This window comes from Melanostigma gelatinosum (genome assembly GCF_949748355.1).
Source record: "Melanostigma gelatinosum genome assembly, chromosome: 1".
Taxonomy (NCBI): domain Eukaryota; kingdom Metazoa; phylum Chordata; class Actinopteri; order Perciformes; family Zoarcidae; genus Melanostigma; species Melanostigma gelatinosum.
Window position 1 is genome coordinate 20,249,106 of NC_136634.1, and position 10,843 is coordinate 20,259,948.

Here is a 10,843-nt window from a genome sequence, read left to right on the forward strand (position 1 = left end):
TGAAATTTAGAAAACTTTTTCTGCAAGTTAGTGATGCAAGAACGCAGAAATACTGTTTACTCCACGTTTTTTAAAGGGAAACTATTTTCCAGCTTCTTCCCTGCACGCTTTGTCTGAGTAAACTGCTTCTTTCCCAACCACGATAACAGCACTGGTGTGGCTCTATAGGGATGGTATAGTGTCCGTTGTTTTGCTCTACACTGAAAGATCTCAACAACTATTGGATGGACAGCCATAAAATTGTGAACCGACATGGGATGTTTTTATCGATCCGCTGTCTTTCTATCTAGCGCCATCAGGTACGTTTTCACTCATCCAATGGCATTCATGGCCTTCAGAAGGAGAATCCTCATGACTTTGGTGATCATCTGACGCGATAGCGCCACCATGAGGGTCACATGTGTGGTGCCATTCGATACAGGCATTTGTAATCCCATGAGTTGTAGTTACTTTGGTGACGCCTTACTTTACCTCTTTATCATCATAAGGTCAAAAGTTGAATGCGTTTGTCGTTCATGACATCGGCCTTAGCTATAGCTTTTTCTTAACGCTAAGTAGCCAATGTTAGGATGCCAACACACAAAATTCCGATGGTTAACACGGTAAACAACATATGTAATGAACATTACCATTTTAGCATTGCCATTGTGAGCATATTACCATGGTATACTGATGTTAGCATTAAGTTCAGAACACCACTGTACCTAGTACACCGTTACAGTATTGACTGTATGTTTTTAGTTATAGTTAAAGAAAATCAAAGTGCATAGCTTTCATCCACGACAAATGACGACCCATTTGAAGAAACACAAGACAGAACTTCTCTGATTGTTGATGCAACATGAATGTGTCCAACAGCCACTGACACATGCGCCCCAGTAATTGCTGTAAAAGCTAACAAGCCACTCAGTGTGTGAGTGTGTGCGTGTAACGCAATCAGACATGGGATTGTGTGATGAGCCAAGGTCATTGTAAAAGACAATGCAGTGGTACTCATACAAGGAGAGGGTCCGCAGTCATCGACTGTCGGCTCTCTAATTAGTGGTGGAGCCAAAAGTTTATTACTACTCATCTCTGTGTATTTGTCTGCAATAAAAGTATTATCGCTGATCCTGCAGGAGTCATGCCACACACACACACACACGCACACATGCACACACACACACGTACACACACACATATAAACACGCCTCATCAAGAATTTGACTCAGTTAGTTTGGCGCTTTTGTTTTTCTCATCAGGTTGCAAATGGGTATGCAGTGATTCTGTCCTTATAGCTATCCAGAAACAGTGAGGAACTTGTTTCTGAAACCATAATACATCTATTTATATAAGATGACAGATTGATTGGCCTTTGATGATTTAATTAGAAGAACTGTGAAGTTGTAAACGTTCCACAACTGGTTTCTGGGCTGAGGAAAGTTTAAAGATGACTTTGGTGAGCTAATTTTTAGGCTAGTCAGGTTCTGTAAAACTGGCACCTACCCCACTCTGTCCTTTCCAAAAAACGGCTGCATCAACAATCATTTAAGATTCAACCCTGCTTGAAAACCAAAGCATGTACGTTCCCCCCCCCCCCCATGCCACATCTGCAACACTTTAGCTTGCAGATATCCTTTCATCTATCTCCATGCTTTCCTCAGGCCCAAAGAATGTTTGCCGGTCGGCTTTGTTTTTAGCTGAGTGTGAATTATTCTGCCGAATGAATAGGAGAACGGAGCAGAGGCCTGTGGAGCGGGCTTCCTCTGGAGGGCGACTGACAGTCTTGTCAGAAATTGTGCAAACTCAGCCAATACTCGCTGCAAGCCCGAGGGGAATTATATTTGACCGTTTTGACGTTGATAACCAGTAATTCCATGGATCAGGTCAGAGGAACAGGTGCGTCGCTGACCTCTCTCCTCTTTCCCCAAGCTACATTTGTAAGAATGAGACTGACAAAACGCATGAAAATGTGACACCAGTTTGCCCTATGATGATCATGTTTTTCCTGCTTAACCTTCTTATCCGAGGGGAAATAATGTTGGAGCGAGGAGGAATTTGAACGACTTGGGAAAAGCTTATATTTCTCCATCACATCATCCATCTATTTTTCTGCTTCTTAAACCATATTTGACCTACTATCTATCAATGTCATCTTCGGAGTACTCATTTCGCTCTGCTCTTAATTCAGCTTGAAGCATTTACAGTGACTTCTCCATCTTACAGTAACAGTTATAATCGGTTTTAAATTGAGGATAAGTTGATGAAGCTGCATAGAGACAAGTTTCTTTTTGCACAAACTGTCTTTTGCAGCACTGCGTTCCGCCCTCCACCTCTGCTTCAGTGCCTCCCTGTGGCACACTCCCAGGAAGCACAGGTGTTTGAGGGCTTTACACAGATGGCAGTGTTGCTGATGCAGAGCAAGGCAGCCAACCAGCTGACTGCACGCGGGTCATCCACAGGCCATTTGAAACCTTTTAAAATACCGGATAAAAACAAAGATTTTAATCAATAGTGTTTCTATGTGTTGACAGTTGTACAAATCTTTGCTGGTGAGAATGACAAACCGACACCCCTTAAAAATGTGATGTATACCCGTAACAAAACAAATGCCATGGAATTTGTTATATACTAAATGTGCATTGAAGCATTTATAGGAATATGAGACCTTTAAATGTTAAGTGAGAAGGTCGAGTAAAGCATGGAGCTGGAGCAAGGGGGGTAATTAGCTTAGCTTAGCATACAGACTGGAAGCAGGAGATGCAAACAGCTGAACCCAGACACTGTTCTCTAAAACCATGAATTGTCCTTTTTACATTTTTCTCTTTTTACAGATTAAGCAAATAAGATACAACATATCCTCCTTCACTTGCATTGACACCTTTTTGGTCCGCATGCTCACAGTTCCAAGGACCAACTGCAAATATAACATTTTGAATCCTATTATCTGCATCATTTGTCATGAGACAGAACAGGCCACACCTGGCCATGAAACCGTTTGTCAGACAATTGTCCAATTACTTTTGAGCCTCTGTTTGTCAATTTTAGACATTGAATTAAAGCTGAAAGTCAACACTGTAGTTGCTGATATTGCTGGATATATGATGCCCTTGTTACACAATAACAGGCACAATATCGGTTCCATCAATGGCTGCCAAATTGAGATATTCCTGTTAGGTCCTCCAGTCCCAAGACAGCAAACAAGAGTAGCACACATTACAGCCTCTAATTACCCAAAACCATTCAAATGCGATGACAGAGGATTCAACAAACAATGATGGATATTTGTGCTCCCTGTGAAGGGAACAATTGTTTAAAGCATACAGCTCCTGATATTCTGTGTGGTTTAATTGGATCCATGTCTTATCGGACGTCTTGGGGTTATACATCCACCTTGATGCAAGCAAAAGCACAAACCGAACACAAAATAAGCGAATCATGACATTTGTTCTAACTAAGCAGGAAAAAAAATGGCAGTACAATTCAATGTATGGGAAAACGAGTGACATCCACTGCAACTTGTGATGCTACTGCCTTTACAATCATTCTTCTTTCATCTGTACTTGAAAAGATATTCCATCAGTATATCAATGCAAAGATGAATATGGTCGAGTTCATTGTCGGATAACCTTTCTTGCAAGATTTTTTTTTCCCCTTTTGCATTTCATTAAATTTTCTCAATAATAATGGATTTTAAATGGAGACATTTAAAAAAAAATTGTTTACAATTGTTTAAAGCATACAGCTTGCACAGCCCACGAATTCGTAAATGGTCTATCTCACCTTTTGCTGTCGAGCTCTGGTCTCCAGGTGAAAGGTGTGTCGAGTCAGGATGTTGGAGTGCGAAGGTGTTTACAGGTAGATACAACAGGGAGGAAGAGCTGGGGCTTAATGAGTGGGATCAGCTGTTGGGGCATTTCTTTGAAAATAAAGATTCCATGAGGGGGAGTAGCTCTCTTGAGTTTGTCAGCATCCCACCTTCCTGAAATGTTGAACGAAGACAATGTTGAAAAAAATGTTAGAAACCGATGATGAAGCTTTTTTGTTTTATGAAGAGCGGGATATGCTGCATCTGCCATGCTGGTGTTCCTTCAATCATAGAGTTCTCAATATCAGAGTATTTTCAGTGCAATTTTATAGCTTCTGCCTATTTGCTGAGAGTGTGATAGGATGAGATAATGAACATCGAAAGGAACTAGTGAAAGAAAAAGAAGGAGAACAGGAAGGAAAGAGAGGGAAGCACATCTGAGTGAGCGGTTCATGAACACAACCACAAGTTTAATTCGTAAGATACAGAAACAAATTATTTTTTCATTGACTGCTTAGAAAACTGAATTTAAATGGAAAATACATTTTTTTAGGTACATGGGCATTGTCAGATTTATCATGGATGATGCATTTCATCATTGCATAACATTTGATACAATGTATAATAATTAAATCACAGCACTTCACATTAATTGCATCACAAGCATTCTCGTGTGTTTATTCTTACATATTCAAGTGACTCAAACAATTGGTCCTGATCTTTGTTTATTCCATACACAAAAGCAGAGAAACAACCACACAAGTGCTTACAATGGCAGTCTGAGCATGAAGGCAATTTAGTGACTCTTGGCAACTATTATTTTAGACATTGGTATCTCTGAATCTCTTGATAAATATCACTGTGTGTATCTGTTAAAATACACTGAAAGACACTTCAGATGCTTCTTGTGCTTTACTAGAAGACTGTGTAAGTTTCTCTAAACTTCACTATGAATAACTATAATATAACAATACTAATTCAATTAGTTACACTGAAAGTCCGATAAAGTTTTGTCCACTGTCGGGGTGTCAGATATACGGCTATAATTGATCTCAAAAGAGATTAAAGTGGAAAGCCAAACTATTAAAATAAAGCTTTTATTTGTTCGTAGTGAAACGTAAACTTGTAAGATTCCACAACTTTATCACATTCTAACTCAACTATATGTTATCACACTAACATAATAAACAATAAGGACTGGAAATATGTTAATGACACGTTATATTGAGAACTAATATGTTTTAAAAGTTCAGTGGACTTCCTTCTGGCACTCTGCTGAGCCATATGCGTCACAATATAGTCTAGCAAGTATACACATAAACCACTGATCACTCACCCATCGGCTCATCTTAATATTTAAAGCATACTCACATGATAACTGACATACATAGCCTCCCATTCCCCCAGAAAGGCAACAGCGTGTCTGTATTTGACGCCCTGGGGCAGATGCGTCACACGCTCTGGAGTGACCTCGCTGACAGACCGAACAAGCCAATAAACCAATTTGCCACTCAAATGAGCTGACTGGCTCCAGACACGCTTGTATACATGCTGTCCAATTAAATAGACGTTGACTGCTATGACTGAACTCGATGTGAACTGCAGGCCTTCTTAACACCTCTACCTGTGCCCAAATGCACCCTGTGAAACAGGTTGGAATTCTGACCTGCTACAGATTGACTTTTTTTGAGGGAAACGGTGGCTTTTTTTCTTTCACCTGAAAGAAAAGTATTAAGGGATTCCAGTCTACATGAGCGGCACAAACGGGGGCAAGTACTCTACCAGAGAAAGAGATTATTAAAAACAATCCATCAGAAGATGGGAAAGGTCAGCGGGACAATATCTCTAATGAAGCTGATGCTGCTGCTGCAAATATATATATAATAGACAAATAATCTGCGAAAAATGTGACAATGCGCCAGACATAGTATGAAGATGGGTTTTGCGGATAACCTCACATCCTTTTTTACAACAACCACCTCATTTATTCTGGGCAGCACAGGAACGTCTCCGCATGCAACTCTTCCATAATTGCTTTTTCAGCCATGGAGTTTTGTTGAGACGATGTATGGAACTATTGAATCACGCCTGTGAAATGAATCAAAGACTGCCTGACAAAGGTTTTGAAAACCGCGGATCCCAATCAAAAAAAACAATTACATGCTATGCACAATCCACCACAGCGTGCGTGAGTGGCACCTGCACCAGGCCGCACAGACCGCATGGGTGCGCGGCCGCAGGAGTACAAATCAAGCATTAAGCTCTGGAATAGTGATTTAGTATGAAGATCCTCCTGGGGAGGATTTTTGTATTCATTACAGGCTTCATAGGTGTTGCTTGAGCTGTTCTCCTGCTGAGCCTGAGGTAGTTTCTGTGTGTGTCTCTTAGGGTATTTTCACCATCTTTGTGCAAGTACGTGCTAATTTTAAGTTGTTTTCTAAGGAGGAGCGGATCATCCGAGTCAAGATGACACCAAAAAATAGGCTAATTCCAAGTCCGAGCACATAGTCCAGCTCATTATGAAGCTGGAAAATGTGCTCGGATTAGGAAGGCAGATGAAGAGTCTCTTTCTCTCCATCAGCCCACTTTCTCTCTTTGATATATTTCCACTTGCTCTCTTTATGTCTCTCCTAATTTCTGTCACCCAAAAAGGCGTTCTGTTTGCCAGTGGTTTTACATTCATATCAAACCCCCACATTCTTCTCATTTCTCCCCTGCGCTCTGCTAAACCAACTTTCACAATTCATATCAGAAAGCAATCCAGGAAAACAACTTTTCTTTCCCTTTTCATTGACATACACGTTTTATGTTATTCAATAAATTGGTTATTGTGTCCCTATGGTGAGGGAGTGTTGGCAGCACAGATTTTCTTCACTTTTCCATTTCATTCCAGTGAATCAGGGGGAGAAGACACTGCAGGACTCCTTGACGACTCGTTCAGCTGATTAAATTCTACATTTGCAGTCTGAGCCATGGTCTCTCGATCTAGATGGTGGGATACGGCCTCTCTAGGGGTTTCTATCCTGATATTCTGTGTGGTTTAATTGGATCCATGTCTTATCGGACGTCTTGGGGTTATACATCCACCTTGATGCAAGCAAAAGCACAAACCGAACACAAAATAAGTGAATCATGACATTTGTTCTAACTAAGCAGGAAAAAAAATGGCAGTACAATTCAATGTATGGGAAAACGAGTGACATCCACTGCAACTTGTGATGCTACTGCCTTTACAATCATTCTTCTTTCATCTGTACTTGAAAAGATATTCCATCAGTATATCAATGCAAAGATGAATATGGTCGAGTTCATTGTCGGATAACCTTTCTTGCAAGATTTCTTTTTCCCCTTTTGCATTTCATTAAATTTTCTCAATAATAATGGATTTTAAATGGAGACATTTAACAAAAAAATGAACTTGTGATCTATTTGCCTTTGATAATAAGAAGAGGCACACAGTAATACATTTGACAAGTAGTTTGATATCAGACGGATACCAACATTCAGCTGAATGTGTTTCTACCTTGACTACATAGTTGCAGTAAAAGTCAAATAGTTGTATAACAACATCTCAATATCACCCCATAATCTCTTGAGCTCGAATCAATTTAATTTTGATGTAATGGGATTGTTTATAACCTACTGTATAGGCCAACACATGTGTCTGCACTAGCATATGTTTTGCAACATTATGAACATGAGGACCAATTGATTCATCCCGCACAACACCAATCGCTTTATGACAGAATATCACCATTGATAAAGAACACACTGCCACAAATTCAAGAAAATATAGAAACAAGTAAAACATTCACCAGCTTTTTTGATTTTACTTTTTTTTTCATCTCTTGCAGGTGACCTACCCTGAGGTCTGCACTGAGGCTGAAATTGAGCGCCCCTCCTCACCTGTCCCTCCACACACACACATATACACAAACTCTCTCTCTTTCTCGCTCTCCTTTACTAAACCTGGATAAATTAATAGTTGACGAACACTGAAAGTCGAGTGGTGGCTTCACGATGAAAATTACAGCATTTCTTGCAACACCCCTCAGCTGAGACGACCCCGCAGCACTTAAATGTAGCTGCGGCGCCGTCGTTAGTATATAAATATAGGATGAAAGTAAAGCCGGCTATGCATTTTAAATAGCCTCCCTCCGTTCCTTCCTTCCAGCTGCTTCTCGTGTCTTTTCGGGGACTTGGATTGTTGGAAACTGTTTTTTGTCCATAGTGTAAAACCAGAGAAAAACCAGACCTGGCTCTACAACATCATTCAGTTAACTCACAGACTTTGAACTCTCTCTGGATGCAAATACCGAAACAGCACGCATATAGAATTTTAAATTAATAGTTTGACGTTTGAATTATGCTTGTTTGCATTCTTGCAGAGAGTTGTGTGAGAAAATTGATACCACATTCATATCTGTAAAGCTTATATAAAGCTAGAGCTAGCAGACGGTTAGCTTAACTGTGAAGAGTGGCGGTCGGGGGAAACGACGAGCCTGGCTCTCTCTGAAGGTGACAAACACATTTTAATCTGCAGATATTGTTTTTACCTTTGGATAGAGCCAGGCTAGCTGTTTCCAGTTTTTATGCTCAGCTAGGATAAAAATCAGCTGGCTAGCTCCATATTACCATACAAATATGAGAGCGTTATTATCGACTCTGAAAGGAAGCATATAGTTTGATATTTCCCAAAACATCAAACTACTTTTCCACCTTTCACTATTTGTGTTGGACCACTGAATAACTACAAAACACCAAAAGGGCTCACCAGAGAGTAAAAGTCCAAATTTTACCGTACATTTAGACATTCTTTCTTATATATTCAGTTTTTAATATTGCTGACAATTCTAATTAATGAATGCACTACAGTCTCTACCTACTTAGTCTTTCAGTTGCCCCAGGAATCCTCAAAGTTGTAAATGTCATTAATAATATCAAAGCAATTTCAATGAAAGTGAGGCCACAGAATTGAGTGACTTTTAAAAGATTCCCCCCAAGCTGGATGGTTTACTGTGGAATCAGAGACATTGAGTGTGAGAGAGAATGATAATTTGAGAATACCATCAAGCTGTCTTTTCTTCTGCTTTTTCCCCCTTTTTTTAATCAGTGCTTACCAGGATTTTCTAACGTCACAGTGCTAAGAGGGAGGCACATGACACACATGACAGTCGATCCATCTGGCGTGTCTGCTGAGTCTCCCTCATCACCTTACTCCATCAAAACACCCCGCACTCTTCCATGCCAGCCCTCGGCATCTCCTTCCGTACCAGCAGCAAAGGACACATATTTGCAAGTTAAGTTTATTTGTACAGCCTGCTCAATCACAGTTACAGTCTCAAAGGGCTTCCCAACGCCCACATTGTAAGAACAATGAATGCATGCGGTGACCCCTTCAACCTTTAGACTCTGAGCAACAAGAACTCCCACTTAAACCTCCGTCTCTAGTGTGAGTAGGTGTGTGAGAGCATTCGTCTGTGTGTGTATGTGGGAGAGAGAGAGAGAGAGCGAGAGAGAGAGAGAGAGCGAGAGAGAGAGGTGCCAGACATACCTTTACAAACTTTTGATGGTTAGTTCACGTGTTTTAACTTTATGAGATATCGGTTTATTGACTTTCTGAGTAATAGTTTGGTCATGCTGTTTCAGCTGCGCAGTCTTAATCATTTAGTTGATTTGAGAGAGACAAGACAAAGACTAGACAAGCAGAGAAAAAGCAAGAAAAATAGTGAAAGAAAGACTAAGCATCAAAGATAAAGTATGAAATAGCCGACTGCGCTATCCACACAAGGGAGCCTGATTGTGGTCATTGGGGGAAACTGTAAGAGCCGGTGTGTGTTCAGCAGCGGCGTGCAGATGTCTTTGGCAGCAACAATGTATGTGACGAGCCTGCAGACAAGCTCCAAAGAGGCACTAAACAGGAGATCCAACCTCTGCTTTACCTGCGACTGTTTGTGTGCGTGTCTTCTTGTGCAAAATACTGAGAAGAGAGCCGATGAGAGTACCAGAGAAGAATACCTGGAAAAGCTTAATCTATCAGACATATGATCATTAATCTTCCATAAAATAGTTGCAAACATTTGCCAGCTGTTCCTCGTGGAATTTCAGTGTTTTTGTATTCTGGGAGACAAGTTACATCATTTTTGCCAATTAGATCCAGTGACGTGGCTAAATAGCCTCATCACTGATATCACCCCCATTTGTGTTGAGAGAGCAACAAGAGGCTGAACTGAAGTGCCTTAAAAAACACTCCTCAATTTAATTCCAGTGGCCGCAGTTCGAGGACAGTCAATTAACAGACGTAATGCGAGTCATTTAGCAAGCCGAAATATGTTGAGAGGTTTGTGTGGAAACCGTTAAATGGTATAAGTTGTCATCCACCCTTTGACCTATACTGAGCCAATGAGTGTAATTTGTCTTTTACAAGTGTTACATTGAGGAAAGAGGTTTGTGTCTGAAAAGGTCTTTCGAATCGGGTCTGAAATATGTCCGGTAAAAACATGGAAATGATTTTCCATTTTGTGTGCCGAAGTTTGATGATGGCATGACATAAATGTCAGATATGCACCAGGATTTTGAGGTTAAATTTGTTGAATTTGATCATTACACTTTTGGCAACATTTCAGAAGTTTAAAGCTGTATCATTTTTTGTGCTGCCATTATGGAAAAAGTGTGTACTCAATCAACCAGAAGCAACGGAAGTATGGATGCAGGTGCTAATGACAATTTCAGGCATAATAATGTCAAATAATGTCTGAGCTTTAGAGGTGTTAGTGGTGATATTTTCGACCGTTCAACACACGGGCAAGCTGCGTCCACCTGCTGTGCCTCCTACATTCTGACATTAAAAAGCAAAATGTCCCTGATGGAGTTTATTTCTCATATAATATGTGATTCTTTGTGCCACTTCAGTGAATGCCAAGAAAGTGGTGTTTTGGGGCGGAGTTAATTTCCTTTTACATCAGTATGAGCGATGGCTAGCGTGACTGGCCCTTTCCCCATGTGGAGTTTCATCAATAAACCCGACTCAACCATCCAAACAGCTAAAACACACAT